The 10,876-nt window shown below is 55.4% G+C and overlaps 1 pseudogene; it reads left to right on the top strand.

Moving 5' to 3' along the window:
• The first annotated feature begins 9,767 nt into the window (after positions 1-9,767).
• Positions 9,768-10,260, top strand: LOC106985159 (60S ribosomal protein L23a-like; annotated as a pseudogene).
• The last annotated feature ends 616 nt before the right edge of the window (positions 10,261-10,876 follow it).

Below are 10,876 nucleotides of genomic sequence, written 5' to 3'. Positions count from 1 at the left end.
CTCCCCCAGATTCACTGCCTTCTGTGTTCTCCCAAACCAGCCTTTTTACAATTCTTCAAGCTTCAATGTTCCCTTTAGCCACAGGGCCCTTGCACATGCTGTCCTTTCTGTCTGGAACCCTTTCTCCTTTCCTAAGTTACTTCGCAGTCCAGTGCTTCCCTGGGGAAGCTCTCACGTACTGTGGACACAAATCAGGTTTCTTGATTCCACGTCCAGAGGACATCGTCTTCCACTCCTTTTCTTCAGAATTCTTTGCAATCGGGCACCATCTGAGTGAATTTTTGATTATTGTAAATGCCAGGAATCCAGAGACAGGGTCTGGTTTTGCTCACCTTCTAATCTTCAGCACCTCACCTGGCATATAGCTGGCACCCAATAAAAATGTGTTGAATAAATGAATGAATGAATGAATGTGCTCTAAAACAGCCCTGTCCAATAGAAATATTGGAACATACGTGATTTTTAAAAATTTTCTAGTAGCTACATTACAAGAGTGAAAAGGACCGGGTGAAATGAACTTTAGCCCAACATAACCAAAGCATTATTTTACCATATAATCAATATTTTTAAATTATTAATGACACAGGATACATTTTTTTTTCCCCTTACTTGGTTTTCAAAATTCGGTGTGTATTTTCTTCTTACAGCATACCTCAGTTTGGACTAGCCCCATTTCAAGTGCTCGTAGCTGTATGTGGCTAGTGGTTATTATGTTGGGCAGCTCAGCTTTAGAGAGTCATACCCCCTAGAGTAGGGATGCGTTTGGAACCCCCAGTGGGCTCAGGGGACAGATAGATGCTTCTTCTTGTGTCATCAGTATCCTTAGGCCTGAAGCCTAGGGCTCCCCCCTCCCACCCCCGCTGCCCATCTCCATGGCCTCTCTGTTCTCTGCTCAGGCTGGGAAACCTCCCTTTATCTCTTTCATTCTCTGGGCTGGAGGATGAGACCCTTCATCTTTGCCCACCCATCGGGGCCCCTTGTCTTCCCTCAGTGCCTCCTTCGTCTCTTTTCCACGAAGCTGAGATCAGATTAGAACCATGTGAAAGGCCTCTTCATCCAGTGCAGAGGGGTGTGGTGGGGCCACAGAGCCCATAGCCCAGTGCTCCAGGGGGCTGGGCCAGAGCTGGGGTCAGGAGAAGACATTTCCCATGATGCTCCAGGCTGGGGGGGGGGGTTTCTGCTGACCATATGCCTGGGGGAGGCGGCTCCTCTGATAATGCAAAGCAGATTCCTCTCCAGCTTGGTGGCAGCTGGTGGGCAGAAGGCCAGGGGACAAGACTGAGCCCCCCGGGCTTCTGGGGCATAGAAGAACAGAGGCAAGAGGGGGACCTGCCCCCTCTTTTCTGACTCCCCCCAACACCCCTGCCCTCCTGCCGACCCTCCCAGCTACACCAGGCTCCCTGCAGCAATCTGCCTGCCCGGCCCTGCCCTAGCCTCCAGAGCCCTCTCCAGCCCCAGCAAAGCCCCCTAGTTGTCAGCACATGCCCAGGCCAGTCTCTGGGGCAGCACCTTCATCATATAGGCACCCGGTTGTCCCCCTGGGGGAGACGCTGGGAGGCTCTCTGCGTCCCTGCGGGCAGGGGGAGTCCTCCCAGGCCCCACTGAAAGTTAGGGCTTTGCACAGGACTCCCCATTTCCACACCCCAATTCTCTCTGCTCCAGTCCCCCAACCGTGTTAGAGGATGCCAGGAACGTTCTCCTAGGGCTCTTTCATGGAAGAATACTCAGGAACAGTCCAACCCTCACCCCCCAGCCCTCCCAGGGCACTGCGTGCATCCAGCCCTCTTCCCACAGCATCCGGGCACATCCCAATCCCTGTGCTTCCTTCCCGGCAATCCCTGCTCCCGGCTGCTTCCAGCAACATTCCCAAAGGGCTCCTGGGAAAGGTAGAATCGGGTCTCCTCCCTGCTCTGATGCTCTCTTTGGAAAAGTCTGGGAATACTCCCACCCCCCTCCCATATTTTAGTGACTCATAGAAGCCGGTTGTCCTCCTGCTTGACGCCCCCCTGAGAAGTCCGCAACATTCTCTGGCCTGGGCTTGGGGCTCAGTGTCCACATTCCAGGGGCCCAGCCCTACCCCGAGGCCTAAGGCTTCCATCAACAGTCCAGATGGTTCTCATTCTACTCCTACGGACCTTGGGATGGCAGCAGTCCGCACCGGATGTGCGGGCCAGGGGCACGGAGCAGCCACGCTTCCATTGGTCAACCTCGGAGCCGAGGGAGGTCACACGATGACCTCCTGGAAGGTGGTGCTGACGGCCGGGAAGCCAGCCACCTGGGATCTCCCCTCTCCTCACCCCGGGTACCAGTTCAGATTCTCTGTGTTGCAAGAGGGCGAAAATCCCGCCCCGGGTGGTTTAAGGGAATGCACTGTCCATCCGAAGTCAAAGGTCCTGGGGTAGGGCCGGCTCTAGGCACAGCTTGACTCAGAGGCTCCAATGGCATCCCAGGGCCTAGCTTCTCTGTCTCTTATCTCTTGCCTTCACTTCCTTCCCCAGACGATTCCCTGGTGGTGAGACGATGGCTGCACAGCTTCAGGTCTGTGGCAATGAGAACATGCCTTCGTTCTAGAAGCTCTGTGAAAGTCTCCAGGCATCCTTGGTTCTAACTGGCCTATCCCTGTGGCCATGGAATGGCCACCACTGACGGGCTACGGTGGAGGTCACACGCCCCACCCCCGAGGCAGGAGGGTCGCCCCACTGGAAGCATGGGGACCGAGAGTGAGGGACATTGAGATACAGTTACCCAAAGGGGGCCCGAAAGGACAAACGTAGCCCCCATCCTAGACCAACATTTGAGTTCCTTCCTCCTCACCAGGCAACCCGAGCGAGACCGCACCCCCAGACCCAAGTGGTTCTTTCTAGTAATAATCGCCGTGAAACACCACGGGCGTCAAGATTCGAGGGCAACCAAGAGGCACTGGGGTTCTGAAGATGGAGGGAGTCCTCGTGGCTGCAGGAACCCGAGGAGGATCCCTTGCAGAGACCCGAGTCTTGAACCATGGTCAGGATTTGGATCGTGGGGGGATGGGGGGAAAAAGGTGGGAAGAATGTTCCAGGCAGAGGAACCGGGTAGAACAAAGACAAAAGAATGAAGGACAAGGAGGAGTCCCCTTTGACCGGCATGAATAACAGTGGCAATAAGGTGAAAATCGGCCCGGGTCTAGAGGGGACCCCAATGCCGGGCTGGGGAATTTGGACTGAACGGGGAGCTACCGGAGTTATCTAAGCAGGAGAGTGTTCTGGAAGGAGAGGCAGGAAGCCCAGCTGGGAGGCTGGTGCTTCAGGCAAAAAAACTAGCAGTGGGGAGGAAGAGAGGGAAGCAACTCAGGAAATATTAAGGAGGGGGGAATGAGCCGGCTCTGGCACCGGATCAGATGGGAAACGGCACAGCGGAGAGGAGTCTACACGACTCCCGGTCTCCGGCTGTGACAGCCAAGGGCATGATGGTGCTGTTCGTAGAGTCGGGAGCCCTGGAGGAGGAGCGGGCTTTCACTCACTGTTAAGTGTGCAGGAGGAACAGGTGATCCCCGATGCCAGAACTGCGGGGACGCCTGGGAGGGAGGGGGCTGGGATGAGCCTCTGGGCTGGAGGAGGGGGTGCAGGAGACAGATGGCAGTGGCCCAAGGAAAAGGTGGCAGGTGAGACGAGGGAGCCCGCGTATAAGTCTCTTAGAAGCTTTGCTGGGAGGGGAAGGAGATGGGGTTTGCCTGGAGGAAGGAGGGGATCTCCATGGTCAAGGAGGGCTGACCTTGAGCCATCCCTCTCCTCTTGGACTCCCTCTTGGGCCCGGCTCCATCAGCCCAGCCCCTCTGTGTGATATTCCACACCCTCGACAGTCCAGGCCAGCAAAGGGGACTGCGCTGTGGTCCTCGGGGCCCTCCCCGTCTCGTCCCCCACCCGTGCCAGGATCACGTCAGATTCATGCGGAAGCCACCTGGACAGCTCTGGGCACCAAGTCCCGCCTCTTCCTGGGGCCACACACGGGCCGAGCACGTGCCCACAGAGTGCCACACGCCTATCAGGCTGAGACCTGCCTCACGCCTCTCCAAGGAGGCTGCCAGAAACCCCGGGGCAAGACAAACCCCCGAACAGTGACTCAGGCGAGGGGGGGGCCTGGGGTGGGAAGGCTGCCTCCAGGCCAGATTGTGGCACCCCCACCCCCAGCCCACCCACAATACCAGGTGCAGGCTGCTCAAGGGACGAGGGGGGCAGGGAGGGTGCCAGGGGTGGGGGCTTAGCTCCCAATCTGGGAGCATGCTTCCCTTAACAGCAGGCAAGCCGGCATGGCAGACTGGCATGGAAGCCGTTTCAGACGGACCCGCACTTGGAGCGGGTGCCCCGATGCCCGGCAACCCTCTGTCAGCAGAGTCTCCATCGAGGAAGGGCTGGGGCAAGGGGCAGGGCTGGGGAGGCAGGGAGCTGGGAGCGGGGACTGGAATTCAGACAAAAGGATGGAGGGTGAAAATAAGACGACCCCATTCAAATACTTCCGAAGTCTCGTTCCCCTTCTAGAATCCCCTGCCCCCCTCCCGCAGAGTGGCAGGGACAGCTGGAACCCACCAGGGGAAGAAGAAAGGGGATCCCAGTTCAGAGCCCGGTGTCTTAACCTCGATGCCGCCACCGCCACCCCCTCCCCTCTGCTCCCAGCCCCCCACCCAGGCGGCAGGAGGCTGGCGCCACGGGGAGCCTGGCACAGAGCCACATAGGCCAGGCCTGGTGGAGGGGGCAAGAAGACCACCGTGGCCAGCCTGCAACCCTGTGCCCGGACCCCTCTGCGCGTCCTCAGCTGCCCACCACTCTGCCCGTCCGAGACCTCAATCTGGGGTCCAGCTAAGTCTGCCGTTTCAAGACATCCCGGTCCTCCGTCTACCCTGGGCTCTTGCTGGATCCCCCTGGGCAGCCCCACAGGGACCGTCCCTGGACCCCTAAAATGAAGGCTCCACGGCTCTGCCAGAACACTCCTCCCACCCTTCCTGCTGGGTGTTTCGCCTCCATCCCCCAAGGGACGCAAGTAGAAAGAGCGTAAGGTTTAGAGTCACGCAGTGCTCGGTTCAAACCCCAGCCTTGCTGCTTCCTAGCTCTGGGGTCTCAGGCCCGGCGAGCCTTTGTTTCTCAGCTGTAAAATGGGAATCGACAAAGCTCCCCGGAAGGTGTGCTGTGAAACGTAAAGTTAACATATGGGAGGCTAGAGCTGGCACACCCCAAGGTCACGGTGGATATCTGAGTCGTTGTCGTCACCCGCACCCTGGCGTCGGAGATCCCATAGGAACCCCGCCCTGCCTTTCCAGCCTCTCCCCCTGAAGCCAGACGATGTGGCTTGCGTTTCCTGAGGACAGGCCAGACTCCCCATTTGAGGTCTTTCCGGCTGCACCTGCAGCCTGTGGGGCCCCGTCTGTAGCCTGGTCCCTTTTCCAGCTCCTCCAGGAAGCCCTCCCAGACCGGCCTCTCACGTTGCCTAGAAAGGGCTCTACTCCGCTTGGGGGGGGGTCCTCACTTCACATCTTTTATTAGATTTTTATCTTGATAGCTTTGAAGAACTCTTCTATGAGATTATAAGCTGATTCCTCTCTGCAACCCTTTCCCATCCTTACCATGTTCCCCTTTCTCCAGCACCTGGGCGACCACTAGGTTCTCAAAAGCCCGTGGGAGGCTGATCGCCTCCCTTTTCCCTGGAGGGAGCTCAGCCCATCTCCCTCCGGTCTGCTCGTACCCACTTCCACATGGAGACTTCACTCCACCCAGCGAGGACACTGCCACTCCAGGGAAAACCCGAATGGCGCTTGGCGGGGGGGGGGGGGGGGGGGGGGGGGAGGGGGGAGAGAAACGGATTAACGCAGGCCAGCCCTGTGATTTAATCCAGCTTGACACGGTTTGGCAAAAGCCATTCACCGTCGTCCCTCTGGCTCCAGCCAGGCCGGCAGCTCTCGCCTTCCCCCGTTCTTGGCTGACGATGTGGAGAAGGAGAAGCCACCCACAGACACCAGCCTGCAAGACAGACATAGCCTGGCCCTCCGGACGGGAGCTGGAAGGAAGGCTGTGGGTGGGGGGTGGGGGGTGGGGGAAGGAAAGTCAGGGGGACGATGGCTGAGTTTGGCCGCAGCTGACACGGGACCGGAGACTAATGCATCAGACACCTGTCTGCTTTCTGGGCTGCTGTCCTCCATCTATCCCCCCACACAACCCCTCTTAGACTTCTGGTAAAGTCCCTTCTGCCTTTCACCCGAACCGTAAGCTCAGGAACAAGGGTCTGGCTCTTACTGATTAGTCCCCCACACCTAGCGCTGTGCCTGATGGACAACCATTAGCACAACCGCCCCACTGTACAGATGAGGAAACTGAGGCTCCAGGAGGTAGAGCGACTCTCGCAAGGTCACACCATGGAGATACAGCAGAGGTGGGAACCCGTTTCGAGACCTCGTGACTCTTGTCACAATCCCCTTGGGGCAGGGATCTCCAGGGCAAGATGTTTCTACCCACAGACCCACGAAGCTCAACACGTTCTGGAGGATTCTGGGGGCAGAAGCCGGCTCCTTCTGCATGCGCCTGCCCTCGCCAGCATGCACCCCAGGGCTCAACTGACCTAGCTTAGAAGGACCCGAGCGAGGTCACTCACCACCGACCGGGGGAGCCTGTCTCTTGGTTTTACAGCAAACCTCAACCTCTCCCCATTCGCTTGCTGCCCTGGTTCTGTGGAGAGGACCCAGATGCCCGGGGAAGGCTGCCCAGGGGTCTGGGCCCGAGGTTCCAGTCTGTCCCACACTCTGAGCCCTCCCAGTGCAAACAGCACAGCAAAGCTCTGCACGCTCCCTCCTGCCTTAGACCCAACCTCAGCGTCTTCTGTCCTTTAGAGAAGATTTTCCAACCGTGTAGAGCAACCGCTAAGAAGCCCCCAGACTGATGGGAAAGGCATGATTCTGGTCTCTGGTCACCTCCCCTTCTGATGGCAGAAGCAGGCCCCACATGGAGGACAGCACGGAGACAAAGAGCGCTGGGCATCCTCCCAGGGGTGATGGGGGAGGCGGGGGGAGGCCGAGGGGAGGCCACGCGGATGGACTGGTCAGCGGCAAAGAAGGGCTGCGTTGGGGGGGAGCGTTTTTGGCCAGGGGAGAGCCCGGGGGGAGAAGGGGAAGCTTGCGTGGGTGGGGGACGGAGGCTGCCTGCCAGGACCAGCAGAGGGAGCTGAGGTGGGGGGGGGGGGCGGACCCTGGCCCTGGGGGCCCCAGATCCTGGACTGGGCCCCCGCTGAGAAACCTAAGCCTGGGGGCCCTCCCCCTTCCCCAGGCTCCGGTGCTAAAAAGCCCACGACATTTACGACTTCAGGAGGGTAAAGAGCCTGAGAAAAGAATCGCAGACCATATGGATTTGTTTCCTGGGTTTAAAAAAAAAAAATCCCTCTAATTAGGCCGGGAAAAGCCATTGGCCTCTGTCTGGAGGCCCCTGGATTCAATTACGGCCAGCTTCCCCCACTCGCGCCACGACCCTCCCCACGTCCTCCACGCGCGGGGGTCAGGGCTGGGCGTGTTGAGCAGGGCGGCCACAAGGACGTCGGGGAGGACACAGGGTTTGGAGTCATTTCTGATGATTCTGTATTAAATCCCAGCCTGGCACCCCCGGTCCCCTGCTCCCCCCCCACCCCGCAGCCCCCCTGTGTCCCCCCAATTCCCTCCCCCATTCCAGCCTTCTCCTCCCCCCATCCAGCCCCCGCATCCACTAGGCTCTGGGAAGGCCAAGGTCTTGGGACAGGACCTCCTTGGATTCCCTTCCCTTCTGCCAGGAAAAACTTCTTCACATTAGAAGAAAAGGAATCTTTGAGCGAGTCGAGGGGTGTGATTATGGGAGTTTTCCCAAAAAAATGTTTTAAGAGTTGGTGTAATACCTTTTCCACAATAAATCGGAATAAGCCATGAAAGTCCCTTACTCCTCCACCTGTGCTCTGGATTCTCTCAGAGTCTGTCCCCTAGTCTATAAACACGCTCCCACTTCCCTCACCCTATAAACACCTTCTCTGAGCCCTGCCGCCCTCCCAGGCCTCTGCCCTCTCACCCTCCCCGGCAAGTTCCAGATTCGGGGAGAAAGCCGTTCACTCCCTTCTCCCACCCCCACCCACTCCCACCCTGGTTGGCCCCCTCCTTGTGGGACCCAGTGGGGCCCCCTGAGACTCACCCTCCGGTCGTCTGAGGGCCTCAGCTTGCCTGAGCCACTGTCTCCCCTGTATTGCCCGAACATGGTTACCTGGGCCACCGCCCCAAGGCCAGAGCTTCCGGGTCCCCTTCTGGGCCTGTTCCTCCCTCCCTGTCTTCCCGGCTCATGTGACTTACTGCCACGGTGGCCCCCACGGCTCTGTCATCCCCTCTCTCCTATGCCCGATTTTCTGGTTACCTAAAAATGCCAACATCTCAGACTCGATGCGCTCAAAATGCAACAAGGACTCATTCTTCATCTGCGCTATCCCTCCGTAACCCAAACGGCGAGGACAAAAGTTCTTCCCTTAGTGCTCTCTTCTCTTCTTGTCAATTAAATAAGCTTTGTTTTTTTTAGAGCAGTTTTAGGTCCGCAGCAAAATTAAGGAGGAAATACCAGGTTCCCCCATATCCTCTGTGCTGGTCACACGCATCCTTCCCCACCAACTCCATCCCACACTACACCTGCGCTATAGTGGGTAAAACTACACAGACACATCGTGTCCCCTAAAGTCCATTATCTACCCTAGAATTCACCTTCAGTGGGTTTGGACGAATGTGTAAATGACACAAAGCCACCGCTGTAAGTATCAAGAAACCGCCAAATTATCTTCCAGAGTGGCTGTACCGTTTGTGCATCCCACCAGCAGTGACTGAGAGTCCCTGCCACTGCACGTCCTCGCCAGCATTTGGTGCTGGCAGTGCTTTGGGTTGGGGCCGTTCCAATAGGTGGGTAGCGGTATGTCACTATTGTTTTGATTCGCGATTTCCTGATGACATAGGCTGTTGAACATCTTTTCGTATGCTTCCTTGCCATCTGGATAGCTTCTCTGAAGAGGTGTCTGTTCAGGTCTTTTGCCCATTTTTGGATCAGGTTGTTCATTTTCTTATTGTTGACTTTTTTTTTTTTTAATTTATTGATTTTTGAGACAGAGAGAGAGAGCATGAACAGGGGAGGGGCAGAGAGAGAGGGAGACACAGAATCCGAAACAGGCTCCAGGCTCTGAGTTGTCAGCACAGAGCCCGACACAGGGCTCGAAACCACGGACCGCGAGATCATGACCTGAGCCGAAGTCGGACGCTCCACCGACTGAGCCACCCAGGCGCCCCTTCTTATTGTTGACTTTTAAGAGTTCTTGGTATATTCTGGGCCACAGTTCTTTGTCACATGTGTCCTTTGCAAGTATTTTCTCCCAGTCTGTGGCTGGTCTCCTTGTTCTCCTGACATCGCCTTTCACAGAGCAGAAGTTTTAAATTTATTTAGTTATTTTTTATTTAAAAATTTTTCTTTTAATGTTTTTATTTATTTTGAGAGAGAGAGAGAGAGAGAGAGTGCAAGCAGGGGCAGAGAGAGAGGGAGACACAGAATCTGAAGCAGGCTCCAGGCTTTGAACTGTCAGCACAGAGCCCAACGTGGGACTCAAAGCCACAAACCGTGAGATCATGACGTGAGCCGAAGTGGGACACTTCATGGACTGAGGCACCCAGGTACCCCGGAAGTTTTAAATTTTAATCAAATCCAGCTCATCAATGATTTCTTTCTTGGGTTGTGCTTTTGGTGTTGTATCTAAAAAGTCATCATTTCATGAAGATGGTGCTGAAGGCAAAGAAGGAAGCCCCTGCCCCTCCCAAACCCGAAGCCAAAGGAAAGGCTTTGAAGGCCAAGAAAGCGGTGCTGAAAGGCGTCCACAGTCATAGAAAAAAGATCTGCACGTCACCAACATTCTGATGGCCCAAGACACCGCATCTCCAAAGGCAGCCCAAATATCCTGGAAAAGACCACCCACAAGAGAAACAAGCTTGGCCACTATGCCATCATCAAGTTCCCCATGACTACTAAGTCACCCATGAAAAAAATGGAAGACAGCAACACACTTGTGTTCATTGTAGATGTCAAGGCCAATAAGCACCAGATCAAACAGGCTGTGAAGAAGCTCTATGACATTGATGTGGCCAAGGTCAACACTCTGATGAGGCCCGATGGAGAAAAGAAGGCCTATATCCGACTGGCTCCTGACTATGATGCTTTGGATGTGGCCGACAAAATTGGGATCACTAAGCTGAGTCTAGCTGGCTAAACCTACATACGCATTTTCTCACTATAAAAAAAAAAGGATAATAAAAAATAAAAAGTCATCAGCGGGGTGCCTGTCTGGCTCAGTTGGTGGAGCATGCAACTCCTGATCTTGGGGTTGTAGGTTCGAGCCCTATGCTGGGTGGAGACATTACTCAAATCTTAGAAAAAGCTAGAAATAAATAAAAAGTCATCACCATACTCAAGGTCAACTAGATTTTCTCCTGTGTTATCTTCTAGGAGTTTTACAGTTTTGCGCTTTACATTTAGATCTTTGATCCACTTTGGGTCAATTTTTGCGAAGCACCTAATAGATTCTGTCTGGATGCAGGTTTTTGCAGGTGGATGTCTACGTTGTTCCAGTACCATTTGTTGAAAAGACGATCTTTCTGCCATTGTATTGCGTTTGGTCCTTTGTCAAAGATCATTCGACTGTATTCATTTGGCTCCGTTTCTGGGCTCTCTATTCTTTTCCTTCATTTATTTGTCTATTCCTTTGCCAATACCACAGTTGCTTTGATTACTGTGGTTTTATGGTAAGTCTTGAAGACAAGTAGCATGAGTCGTCTGACTTTGTCTTTCTCCTTCAGTACCAAGTTGGCTACTCTGGGGCTTTTGCT

This window comes from Acinonyx jubatus, chromosome E1 (genome assembly GCF_027475565.1).
Source record: "Acinonyx jubatus isolate Ajub_Pintada_27869175 chromosome E1, VMU_Ajub_asm_v1.0, whole genome shotgun sequence".
Lineage (NCBI taxonomy): Eukaryota > Metazoa > Chordata > Mammalia > Carnivora > Felidae > Acinonyx > Acinonyx jubatus.
This window is presented reverse-complemented; position numbering and strand designations above follow the sequence as displayed.